Source organism: Falco cherrug, chromosome 2 (genome assembly GCF_023634085.1).
Source record: "Falco cherrug isolate bFalChe1 chromosome 2, bFalChe1.pri, whole genome shotgun sequence".
NCBI lineage: Eukaryota > Metazoa > Chordata > Aves > Falconiformes > Falconidae > Falco > Falco cherrug.
The window spans coordinates 94813246-94826224 of record NC_073698.1 but is presented as its reverse complement, the minus strand read 5'-3'; the positions used below and the strand labels follow the sequence as shown (position 1 = coordinate 94826224).

General features: G+C 41.7%; 1 long non-coding RNA gene across 1 annotated transcript in view; it reads right to left on the bottom strand.

Moving 5' to 3' along the window:
- Positions 1 to 2051: 2051 nt before the first annotated feature.
- The window catches only part of LOC129735419 (uncharacterized), a 33104-nt gene continuing 22176 nt past the window's right edge, over positions 2052 to 12979 (bottom strand). Inside the window, exon 2 of the long non-coding RNA XR_008731034.1 lies at positions 2052 to 7688. This is a non-coding gene — a long non-coding RNA (uncharacterized LOC129735419). The remainder of the gene's footprint in view (positions 7689 to 12979) is intronic.

Below are 12979 nucleotides of genomic sequence, written 5' to 3'. Positions count from 1 at the left end.
TCTAAATGCATAGGTTCTAAAAACTGTGATAATTTTCTTTGCAGTGAGATGCAGATGTTTTTACTACAGCATTATGTGGGAATTTTATAGTCCACAGAGAGATGAAAGATTACCCGTGTCACACAAAAATGCATTTCACTGGCATCCTAGAAGCTCCGTGCTACTTATAGAAATGAATGTCATAAATAGGTTTTGAGCATCAGATAAGCACCAACTGTCAAAGCATTCAGATACATTTCAGTAGTCTTTGCTCAAGAGTATTCAGAAACCAAATTATTCATATAAGGAAGTGCCTTTTTACTGCAATGCTCATATTGTTTCACACTGAAGTTTAACTAGTATAGAGCATAGCTAGTATAGTCTAGCTCGTATATATAAGGAAATGCTTTTTAAACAGCTTTACAAATGCCTAAAGTGGCAAATGTGATCAATTAATAAAGTTATCCTTAATCTCCACTTCTGCATCTATCTCAGCCTCTAAGGTTCAGAACATCAGCATAGAACAAGCATCCATGTTAGAGCCCTCTTTAAGGACATTTAAAATATTGCTGTGATTAATGCTTTGGGAATAATTATGAATGAAAAGAAAACCTTAAAACACATTTAACTTGTTTTCTTTCAACACAGTGTTTACAGAAAATTTGCATGCTCCAAAAATTTATTTTTTCAGATGTACTTGGTTAATGTTTATGTAACCATTTACTTGTAATTAACCACAGAAGTATAGTAATACAATTTGTCTGCACCGGCTGGGTGAAAATACTAACTTTTGCAGAGTAAATGTCCACATGGGTAAAATTCGAATCCAGCATCTGTGAATATTTATGAAGGCAAATTTGAATGTTACCATATTTAATCTGCCTGTAAAATATACAAGCCTAGCTGTCAAAAATACCTTTACAAACTCAAACAAATACTTAAACGATTTTTTTCTTTCTTTGGCTGTCATTAGGACAAAACTGGATTCTTAGGCAGATGCCATTACATACACCAGCTTTGAGGTCTTCTCCAGACCTTGAGCTCTCTGGCTGGACAATTTGTAATTGGGCTCCAGTCTAAGTGATCCATTAAAGAATCAAACTGCTTATGCTGCCATCATGGCTGGCTTAAAGAACATTTCGATGTCAAACTAGTAAGGCTGTTACCCTGCTTAGAAGAGAACAGTGTTTTACCAAAATGACAATCAGAGACACGCTTGACTGGAAAGTAATCTTCGCTAGGAAAAAATCTCCCAATCTTTCTTGGACACCTGGTTTGGAATTGGGAAATTACAAACTGTTTTATTTTCTAGTGAGCAGAGACCATGCTCTATGGTTTTCTAGGAGTCTACTGATTAACTGGCTCGAAGGGCAGGATTATCAAATTGAAAGAATTGTCTCAGGAAGCGAAGCATACGAGACAAGAGGGAAAGGAAATGAAAATGAATGTCAAAACATGTTTAGACAGTGATAGAAGTCCAACATACCTGAAAGTCCTACCATTTATGTGAGCAAATCAGCCCAGGTACATTAGTTCAGGCTACCCCAAGTTTTCTGATTGTGCACAGATGAGTTCTGCATCACCTCAGTGGTGACTCCGATGCCACCAAGATGCAATGAGCAAAATATGCCCTCTCAGGTATGTGCAACAATCGCAACATGGTCCAGATGCACTGGACATGGTGAATGCAGACAGGCTCAATGTCTCTTACACAGTGAGTCCCATATGTCTGGAATAAATTGGTCTCATTGTGCATGAGATGTGGGATTCCAGGGATGCTAGGCATCCAAAAATATGGTGGGTTGCTATTCAAAGCAATATCCAGAGTGTCAGAGATGGTTTGCGGAAACTGTTGCAGAAATACTAACTAAAGAGAGCTCAAAAATTAAAAATACTACCTAAGATTCCTCAGCTACTCAATGACTTTTTCATTTTCCCCTCCTCAGGACCATTGCCACTTTGTCTTCTGGGGAGTGTACAATGTAGCTAGAAAGCCTGGAAAATGATTGCAAGTCAAAGACCATTTTCACAAAGACAATTTGCAGAAAACAAAGGACAATAACTATAATAAGTGATTGTGATACAAAACCCTGTTTTATTTTCAAAGCCAACACTCATATCTTCTTCCATAATGGAGTTGCTGTCAATTGTATATGGATGAGGAGATGGAGGAGACCAGAAGTGAGGGAATCAAGTACAAAAATTTTGATGATCTTCTGAGAATTTCTATCAGTTTTTCAGTTTGTTTTACAAAAGGCTATGAAATAATTTCAAGTGACAAAAGGCTATATCCTAAGTTAGGGTTGATACTGTACAGCAAACACATAAACCAGAAAGTACATAACTGGAACAAAGAAGATATTCTGTCTCTCAAGTCCTTGTGCCATAGAGATTGCTGCAAACATTGAGTAAACAGCAGCCAGGAATAGCCTGGTCACATGTCAGAGCATCCCACTTTCTTTAACGATCTTTCGTTGTCACTGTGTTTTTTGAATTAGTCAATATTTCATTGATAAGAGAGATGCACTTGGAAAAGTCAAGTAACAAATAGTTGGAAGAAGGGGATACTTTATTCTACGTGCTATTTTAAATAAATATAATTTTACAACAATAAGCTTTCTATATTCACATGTTCCTCTCTCCCCCAGTGGTCATCTCCTGTCTACTGCTGAGGCTGCGGTCCTTCACTGAGCAACGTGCATGGAGATCTTTGTGCTTTCCTGAGCACCCAGTGATTAACATATTCTGATTAAAACATTTCTGACTTGCAAAACCAACCACAGTCAATGATCTGCCCAAGCATATTTCAGTGCAAAATTGGAAGATTAACCTTACTTTCAGGTAAGAAACATGGAGACAATTTTAAATTATAAAAATAGATACCCACTGATATTTTAAAAAACACACAACTGAAACCAATCTGCAAAGCAGCTTAACTGCCTAACTTCTGTGGAAAAAACCTGTGGAAATATCTTAGCAGCTCTCTGTCTTCCATCTTCCACACCCTCCAACTTCCAGGAAATTTGGTATCTAAAAGCCTTAGAAAATCCCAGCTGGCTTATATCTTGACTTTGGGCTTAAAAATATCTCTGAAAGTTTCAGCCATGCATATTCCCATTTGTACAGCAAATAGCAGAATGAGACTTCAGTCCTCTGCTCACAGTCAGTCATTGTTGTGGCGGAAGCCAAAGAGGGAGCAAAAGAAATGCCACTTATTTTAGGGAATGGGGCTTGGATGGGCTCACAGCTGCCTAACCAACAGCTGCAATTGCAATGCAGCTCCGTATGGGCTGGCATGCAAGGCTCAAGTGGCAAGAATGGATCTTGCTCCAGCTGTATTATACCACCAAACATTTTGATATGGGTTCCTCATTAACCAGTGACTGATTAATGGCACCTAATTAAAGCAAGGGACAGCAAGAAGAATGGAGTGGTGGAGGAATTAGATATCGCACAGCGTTCTGTCACGCTGCTTGCCTTGAATGTGCGTTGGTTGGGGTGACTAATAACACAAACCCAGGAATTAACTCTCCCAGCTGATGCTATTGTTTCTGGCAGAAAGCTTGCCTGTCACAAGGATTAATTCAATCTATACTGTTATTTAGTCAGTAACAACAGATGCTCATTCAGATATCTCAGCAGAAGAAGATGGCTCCACTCAACACCAGCACTTTCACGACACCCCAGAAGGGTCATTTCACTATCAGCTTCTGTTCCTCAGCACCCTTTCACATCTAGTGCTCTGTTTATACCCATTTTATTCTGTTTGTATGTGACATTTAAGATAGATATTTGCAAATAACATCTCAAAGAAAGCAGTACCCCTTCTGGGAAAATGCAGAAGGTCATTTTTCAGATAAGGAAAATGGAAAGTCAAGGAGAAACAAGTGATTTGTTCTCCTCCTGCCATGTCTCCCCCACAAAAGCTGCCTGCCCGGCCATCCTGTCCCTTCAGCAAAGGAAGTGGGACTGCCAGCCGCCAGTTTTTCCACCATGGTAAATGTCACTGCCGTCTTTTGACCAGGTCCTCAGCTTCCCTCAATAGCTGGCTGCTGGCCCACCGTGCACAAAGTGCCTGCTCCATCCCTCACCTCCTCTGCCAGCCCCAGGGAAGTTTGGCTCGACTGAAATCTGTGGAGCAAACCCAGTGCAAGCGAGAGAGCAAGGAGGCCTGGTATTATTAAATGAGTTAAAATGTCTCTAGGCCTGGTATTTGAGGCTGCTGCATTTGGTGCCTCAGCTTCAAATTCCTCCACGTCTGAGATGGCTGTGTAACCCTGTGGCTGACAGATGGGATTTTTGTAGGCGATAGTCTGTCTGGCCAGAACCCAGCTCATGAGGGAAATTGCTTGAGGTCATACACTAATTCTTTGTTTTTAATAAAAATAATTCCCAGACCAGGTGCTGCGCCAAAGCTGAGTTACCAGGGGTCTACCATGAATACTGAGCAGCTCCCAGCAAACCTTACATGTTCTCCTCCTTGGCTGGGATACTTTCTGGTGGGAGGAAGCTTTGGGGACTGAGATTCTCCTGCTGAGAAACTACTGGGATAGGAAGGGACAAAACCTCCCACGGGTTTTACTTAGAGAGGCTCTTGCAGACCAGGGCTTAGTTCCCCTGGGAGACACTTTGGTTCATCCGACAGCCCTGCACTGTCTTTGGGAAACCTCTTAGGTGGGTGACCTGTGGATTACTGCCTGCCAGATGGGGACAGGGTGGAAGGAAATTGCAAAAAGCAAAACTGGATTTTTCCTTCCCTTACAGCAGGACATGGTTGAGCACAGGAGAGCTAGAAAAGGTGTAGAGCTCAAGATGTGCTATTAGATGTATGGGAAGGCAACGGTACTAGAAAAGACTGAACAGGCTGGGATTTCTGATGCTGGAAATGAGTCAAGGGAGGGATGACAGAGGTGTATAAATCATAAAAGATCTGGAGCAGATGGGTGGGGAATAGCTTGCCCCTCCTGCCTCAGCACAGAACTAAAGGCACCCTTTGAAATTAGCAGGCAGCAAGCTTAAAACAAATAGAGGAAGTCCGCTTTCACACAGTGGAAATTAAATTGTGAAACTTATTGTTACAGGATGCTGCCAAGGCCAAATCCCAACTGGATCCGAGAAGGGTTATGTGAGGGCTGCACCAGGTATGGCTATTAAACCTCACAGCCTGCCTCAGCTCAACAAGTCCCAGAGGCATAGGCAGCCAGATGCTGCACCAGGAGAGGGGAAGGATCACCCGAGAATGACCTGCATTCCCTACTCCCTTTTCTAAGTGTTTCTGGGAACATTAGGGAACTGCTCATACGGCTCCAACGTACAGACTTCACTGTACCAGAGATGGAGCACGGGGTCACCTGCGCTATTGTTCTGACCTGGTCTGGCCGTTCTTTTGCATTTGTATTACAAATTATGGGCATTGTATTCTGAAGTGAACAGAGCAGGTAAAGATGTTTGAGAAACCTTGCCCTTGCCAGAAATACCTTTCAGGGACTAAAATTGCTATAAGCAATTTCGCCTGAATAGAGAAAATAGTGTTGTTATCAAAAAAACCCAAACCAACAACAAAACACACAAACATGAGGAGAACAGTGAAGTACCAGAACCACCCATGTCAACTTTCTTGAAAGAAATTATTTTTTTTACCAGGAATTTCAGCATGAGCTAAAATCCTGACCTTCTTAAAATTAATTGTAACAAAACAAGTATTCCGTTGAGTTGAACACAGTTCAGGGGACAGGCTTGAGATCTTTCTTTTTCATGTTGCTAAAAGGAAAGAGAGAAGCTATAGTAAGAGGTCAAGTAAGTGTGAAATCCGGTGATTACTTTGGGGAAAAAAAGAGTATGTGCACAGCTCCTTTGTGTTTGTTATTTGTATTTGTGAGCTCCCTTTTTGTGTTTGGAATTACAGTCATGTGCTTAAGTGTCAAACTTTGTCCCATGTTTCTGGGATGTCTTGTATGGGAAAAGTGCCCAACACCAAAAGAACTGTACCTGGGAGTCCATCCCAGCACAACCTGGAAGAGCTGCCGTGGGTGCTCCACTGGTGGAGCCTCCCCATAGGCACAGCCATGGGCACAGGGACACAGGGCAGGAAGAAGCTGGGCTAGAAAGGCTGCACATCTTTAGGCACCGGCAGGCAAGAGCAGGGCCGGCTGCGGAGGAAGAAACCCAGCATCCTGGCACGCGATGAAGTAGAGCCATCTTCACTCCCAGAAGTAGGGGATTGCAGGGATTTCCTGAGCGAGGTGACACTGCAGCCTCCTGACCATCTCCCTCCAGGGGTAAAGACCCCTCCAGGGGAGGCTGCGAAAGGCCACGAAGCTCCTTCCCACAGTATAGGATTTCACAAGCAGAGGGGCTTCCTTGGATCAGCTGCCAGCAGGCTCTTTGATGAGGACATTGCTCCTCACAGCACTTGCGCTGCTGCCCATAGCAAACACCAGGTGTACGTATTTCACGGGGGAGAGGCCAAGGGAACAAAACTTATTTTTATGGAGTGATGAAGGCTGCCAGATGGGCTGCCAACCCACCTGGGAGCCAGCAGCAGCAGCTGAGGACCAGCGAGTGTCTTCTGGGGGTCTGCAGGCATACACTGCAGATATGAGCATCTGGGGAGAAATCCCCACCTTTGCTTTGAAACCACAGAGAGGTGACTGACCTCTTACCCTTTGGTGTGAAAGAAGAACGGTGATAATTCAACCCTCCAGGCAAAAGACGAGTGGAAGGTAACATACATCCACACCAGAAGAACTCCTGAAGATATTCCCATCACCAAAATTGTCAGCTGACTCAGAGCTGTCTGAGCAGGAAGACTCACCAGGGTTTCCAACCCTAATTACCAGCCAGCTGAAACAATTACATAATGAACGGGGAGTGAATCACATTATTGGCCATATCCTGAGAAGAAGAACCAGATGCAAGAAGCATCCTACTGAACTATAAACTACTCTTAACAGCACTCCAAAAGACTATTTACAAACACGCTGCGGTTCAAAGCTGGACACATTGTTTCAGAGGAACTGAGGGAATCAAAACAAGAAAATAAATTACATTGACAAGTGGGTTTTACTATAATGATGCCTTTGTTAAGCCTATAAAGCATCTGTTGGTACCATCCTTTATCCACTGGAAAGTAGGGGATGGGGTAAACTAGTGAAATGGTGGACCGATCCAGGTTTACATCAGCTAGCAATGCCATTTCACCAGAAAACCCAGAAGACTCACAAGTTTAGCCAGCTAATCACGTGGAGCCTTGTGTAATCACATTAAGGCCAAAGGGATGCTTCCATTGACTGCAGGAGGCAATAAATCAGGCCAGCAATTAAGAAGAGCTGTAGCATCTTTGTCATTTGTTAGTCACTAACAACCAGATGAACTTTCTCCATACTCTTCCCCCTTGAAACCAGAGCACAGTGCTGAGCACTCTGGCTGTTATCCAGCAGAGCACTCTGACACAGGTAATCCAGCTGAAGCCCGCAGGGCAACTCAGGTGTTTAATGGTAAGCACATGCTTAAATGTGTTGCTGGATTAAGGCCAAAAGGGTTAGCACCTTGCAGCCTGCAGTGCTTTGCATCCCAAGGACAGTACTGAAATATACCGTGTGGACAGCAGTTTCTCAGCCCGTGGGTCACTGGTGGTCCCTGAGATACCAGGAGGTCATCTGTAAAGTATCATCTGCCGTGGTTTTGCTTTGAACTGTACTCAGCGTTTCCTATACACACAGAACAGGGAAGCAAATAAAAGAACAGGGAAGTTTAACCTGGTTTTGTTGGCTTGTTTCTAAAGAAGTATGTGACATACCCCAGTTTTCTCAGTGAGGGGGATGTTTGTCCTTGAATTACTATTTTTCAGGCATTTGTTTTATCACAAGTAATTAAAAGTCAAACTGTAACTAATTTCCTGTTGACTGACTTGTCACATGCTGATCAAACCTCTGGAGGATATTTTCTGTAAAAGAAAGAAGGAAGCCTCACCAGATTGTGAAAGCAGGTGAAAAAACCTCAGAATTATTCGTTCTGCTCCCAGAATAGTAACCAGAATTAGACTACAACCTTTCCAGAATGATGGGTGTAATTAAGGAAATGAAAGCTACTGATATATCTCCAAGGAGAAAAAAAAAAAAAGAAAAAAAAACAAATAAAAGAAAAAAATTTTGATCACAATTACTTCTTATTATAAACCATGAAAGCCAGGATGTTCACTGTTTAAACTGATGCTCCCTCGGCAAAAGAGGAAATTCACTACTGCACATAAAAAGGAATATGGGGCAAAAAAAAACCCCTGAATGAAATATCAGTTCCAATATAACTTTGTGATGTCTTGGCTTTCGTAGTATTAAAATGTAGAGGTTATTTTCACCTCCTCTGCTGCCTCATGAATTCCCTTGGGGACTGTGATTTGAGCTTTAAACAGGAAAAAAGAAAAAATTCTTTTTTATCGTGGAAGCTGATAAAATGGGCAGAGACAAGAAAAGCTCCTTTTGTTCTGATCTTTCAGGCCTCAAAACATACTTCAATTTATGCAAATATGTACTTAAGCCTCTTACAAAGCAACAGTATACATTCTATTTTCCTTTTTAAAATAATGCATTTTGTTTTTAATATTACATGTATTATTTTCCTTTCTGGTATAGAAAAATGTTGTTTTATTGAGAGAATGTCTGTTATTTCTGTCCTCTGTTATACGTTATTTATTGAATCTTAAGCTATTATGGTCTCTCACATAAATCCTTCTTAGCATATGGATTATTGATCCTATAATCCATAATAATATTGTCTATTCTGTCATCCAGCAGCCAGCCATAAACACTAAAAATACACACACTAAGATTTGTTGTGAGGTTATACTCAGAAAAAATCTGAAACAATTGTCATGGTCAATGAACAGCATTTCTAAATAATCATTGTGATTTGTCTCAAAAAATGCCTGAAGACGACAGTATGTCATATTATTGGATTTACAGTCTCCTAAATTTCAGTTTTAAAACCAAAACAATTCTTCAGTCATGCAGACACCTTTAAATAGTAACCTCATTTTCATTTTGTACTTGCAATATAATTTTTTTCTTACACTTTAGAGGAAAGCACTTCTTTGGCTCAGGTCAATTTGAAGGGCTCAACCAAAACTATAATGTGGGATAGTTAGACTAACCAGGAAAATTTTAGCAGGGCTTCACATTCTGCACCTGGCACTTAATGTATCCCATAGTCAAGAGATACAAGCCTACATTTATAGCATGCCCTGATTTTGAGGCTAGCTTGTGATGCCACCACATACCAAATTTTGGATTGCTCCAGAGCAGGTCTGGAAGACGGCCCAAATGTGTCCACGTGGGCAAATTTTGCCATTGAGGGGATATTGCCTATTGCAAGGTCACCCATAAGAGGTTAGACATCTCTGTTCAAACCTAGTGTCCCTGCAGGTTAATGGGGTGTTGCAACCTGCACATCCAGTTTTCAGTTTGAACTCAAATCTGGACTTTTTTCCAAATGTGGGCTAAATGTAAAGTCATTGTAAAACTGAACAGAATACAGGTTTTGACAGTAAGTCTGTGCAAAATTTCAGCTTCACTAAGCCATCTCCTCATGTTGGGTGCAGCTGTGAGTCAGGACACTGTCCAGCACCACACTGACCCCCCGTGCTTGTGGTTCTCTTAGAGTTAAAAAAACAACCCATGAGCTCAGGGAAAAAAATCAAACCATCCCAGTGAGGACGGGACTAGCAGATAGGCTGTTGTTTACTTGCATCAAATCTGAAAACTGGATCATTTTTGGAAGCCTGAAAGCCTGAGCTGTGAGGAGGCTGCACCTCCCCCATGCCTGGGGCTTTGCTGGGAGGACCTCAGGAGAAGCACTGCAGGGTCGTAATGGCACCTGTGCTGGCAGGTTTGGTTTGACCACTGCTGGACACAGCTCGGGGTACACAAGCCCCCAGGTGCCCGCCAGCACCCTGCGGGCCAGCCTGGGAGCTCCTGACAGGACACAGCTCCTCCGCGCACCAAAGCAGAGCCTTGTGCAAGGGGAAGAGCAGGCAGGGTTTCCGAGACTAGCAATTTCCCTCGGGTTTTCTTCTGGAGAAGTACAGATAGGTAATTTGAAAGGTGCAGTCAACGTTTCAGTAAACACCCAGATGAAGTTCCAGCAGCAGGTAAAACTGAAGAGACTATACAGGTCTACATTCAAGTTTAGAAAACTTATGTATCCCAGTCTCATCTGTAGCAACCTGTGGCTGTTCATAATGCTTGATTCATTCACACTGTTTCTTATTGGCATGGCTGTTATAGTAAGTGCCTCATAAATCCTTTGTGGCTGGGGAAAGTCCCTAAAATCACTTGTACCCTGGAAAAGTTCCAAACAAGATGCCGTTTTTTTCCTGCAAGTAGAGATAACTTCTGGCAAACCTGAACAGCTGGATGAGCTAGTCTTGCCTCTGGCGATAAGTTCATCTCTTCAGAGGTGGGTTTTCCTTGCTCACAAGCACCTCCAGCTCTCAGTGTTTTCCAAGCCAGTGGCTGTCATCCCACTGTCCCTGTTCTCCCGCAGTGCACGTTGGATCTGGGACGGGGCAGCACGGGACTGGTGAAAGACCTTACAGGTGAGACAATTAATCTACAAAAGTTTCAGATTCTTATTTTTCTGATATATTGTGAAATTCATTCATCTTTTTTTCATAGGGAAGAAGGATATCTCTTCACAGCAAATATACGTGCCTGCTCACTCACACTTCAGAACTTTTCAGACCATCAATTTCAGCCATGTTTGATGGGATGGAGTTTGATAAAATAATGATCTTAAATATGTTAATGTTCTAAAAGTTTCAAAAAAAAGGTGTGGAAGGTGGACCGTGTCGGTTCTTGCACTGGGAGATGAATGAGCCCAACTTGTATTAAATGGCAAAGAATTGTACAGGAGAGCTATCATGACTGCCATAAATGTCAAAAATGCCTCAGTTAGAAATTGCACTGCATTAGGTACCTGAGACACAGATACCTGGGAACCAGGCATCATTAGTCCTGCTGCTCAAGGACTTGGACATTTGGGAAAGGGACACTTGGGAACAAGCTTAAGGGGGGATGTTCACTGACTTGATTGATTATGTCAAGAGGTTGGCTCTGCTTGTGACAGATGAGCCAGAGGCAATTGATTTAGTACTTTAACATACTATTCTGGTTAGTGAGAAAAATAACACCTGTAAAGAATGTATAGTGGTTTTGGTGGAGACTTTTATACATCTACATAACAAATAAATCAATCACATAAACCACCTGTTCACCATGGTTGTATCACAATGGTTTTGTTGCTATGGAAACATTCTTGTGAAGAGACTATGATGCTCTTGGAGATTAACATTTTATCCCAGATTTCCAGTTATGTCATCAGACTGGATTTGCAGTGGTGTAAACTGACATAACCACAAGAAAATGAAGTAATTTATAACAGGTAAAGATCTGAATTGGCAATTATTTGCAAAAAAACCTTAATCATTTACATGATGGGGAAGCTGAAACTAAAACTGCTGCTGCCCCATGCGTATTTGAAAGGGTGGGTTAAGTTCTGCTTGAATCACCCTGGAATAATTCTCCTAGGATTCAAGAGAACAGCTGGGAAGCACACAGTCTCTGATTTAGGATGAGTTTAACTGGATAGGGTACTAAATGCGGTGCTGTGGTAGGGGTACAGCTGTCAGCACAGACTGCACTGGGGCACGGGTACCTGCGCAGGTTGTCCCCACTGATGACTGTGCAAAAAGTTTCCAGCAAAATAAGGAGCCTTGTGCAAAAATACCTATATGCTTTCGTAATGGTAGTTACGGGGCATCAAATACAGTTGGCTCCAATGGTGTCACTTGCAAGAAATAATCTTTTTAACAATTAAACTTGAAATATTGAAAGGTTTAAGTCAAAGGAACTAGTTTTCCTATTCCGCTTACTCAACAAAACACGCTTCTGCCACACCTCACTGTAAATTATGTCCAGATTAAGTGCATAACATTATTTTGAACATATTTATTTAAGAAAAAGAGAACAAGGAGTGGGAAAGTAGGGGAGAATAAACAGAAATTGAAAATGAGGAGAGAAACTGTGACCTTGCCTTTTTCTGCTGCATTAGGTGAAAACCAAAGTAACACAGGAATTTCTTGTGAACTGTGTTGTATATAATTTGCTGCTGTGTCAGGTAAGAGAGACGATCACAACGATATGCCCTTAGTTTCATCTGGAGTGAACGGGGAGTAGTAGGAACAGGGAGGAGACAAACTATTTGTTTTGCAAGCAAAAAGGAATGTTGTGCCAATGCCATGGATTTATAATTGAAATTGCAAAAATGGGGAAAGCTCCTGCCAGATTCTATAGACCACTTCTTTCTGTATAGATTTGTCATCTGCCTATGCACTGAAAGTCTTCTTTCAGTGCTGCCGTTGTGGTGACTCCCACTACAGATGTCTAATTTGTCCATCAGACTGGTGACCTTGTAGGAACAGGGGATACTAGCAGCAGACTCCAAAAGGTTATGGGAAGAGTGTTTCACATTTTACTTGCTTGATTTATTTCCAGCAGCAGCAGTAGAGTTCATTCCCCTCTCCCTTATAATCCTGTAAATTCAATTGCAATTGCTTTTATTAATAATGTAAATAAGGCAACTAATTTTCCTCACGGCCCTGCTCTTGAGTTAAAATTTACATAAACAGATCCTTTTATTTGGGGAGAGCACCCTTCAGTGAGCTGATGAAAAATTATCTGTTTTTTCAGATGCTAAGTGGAATTTTTTTGCAGATTCTTAAAATGACTGATGAATTAAACGGACATTCATAGAATGTCCAAAATATAAATTTAATGATATGGATAATGTGTCCACATAAGGCATTTACATTACTGAAGGGGAATTAAGATAATGGTAATGGAAGCTGTATAGTCTGCTACTTTTACTAAGCTTACTTGGTTTTGAATCAGTGCTATTCTTACCAAATATGGCATCTTATTCCCAACATTTCAACCATATATTTGAA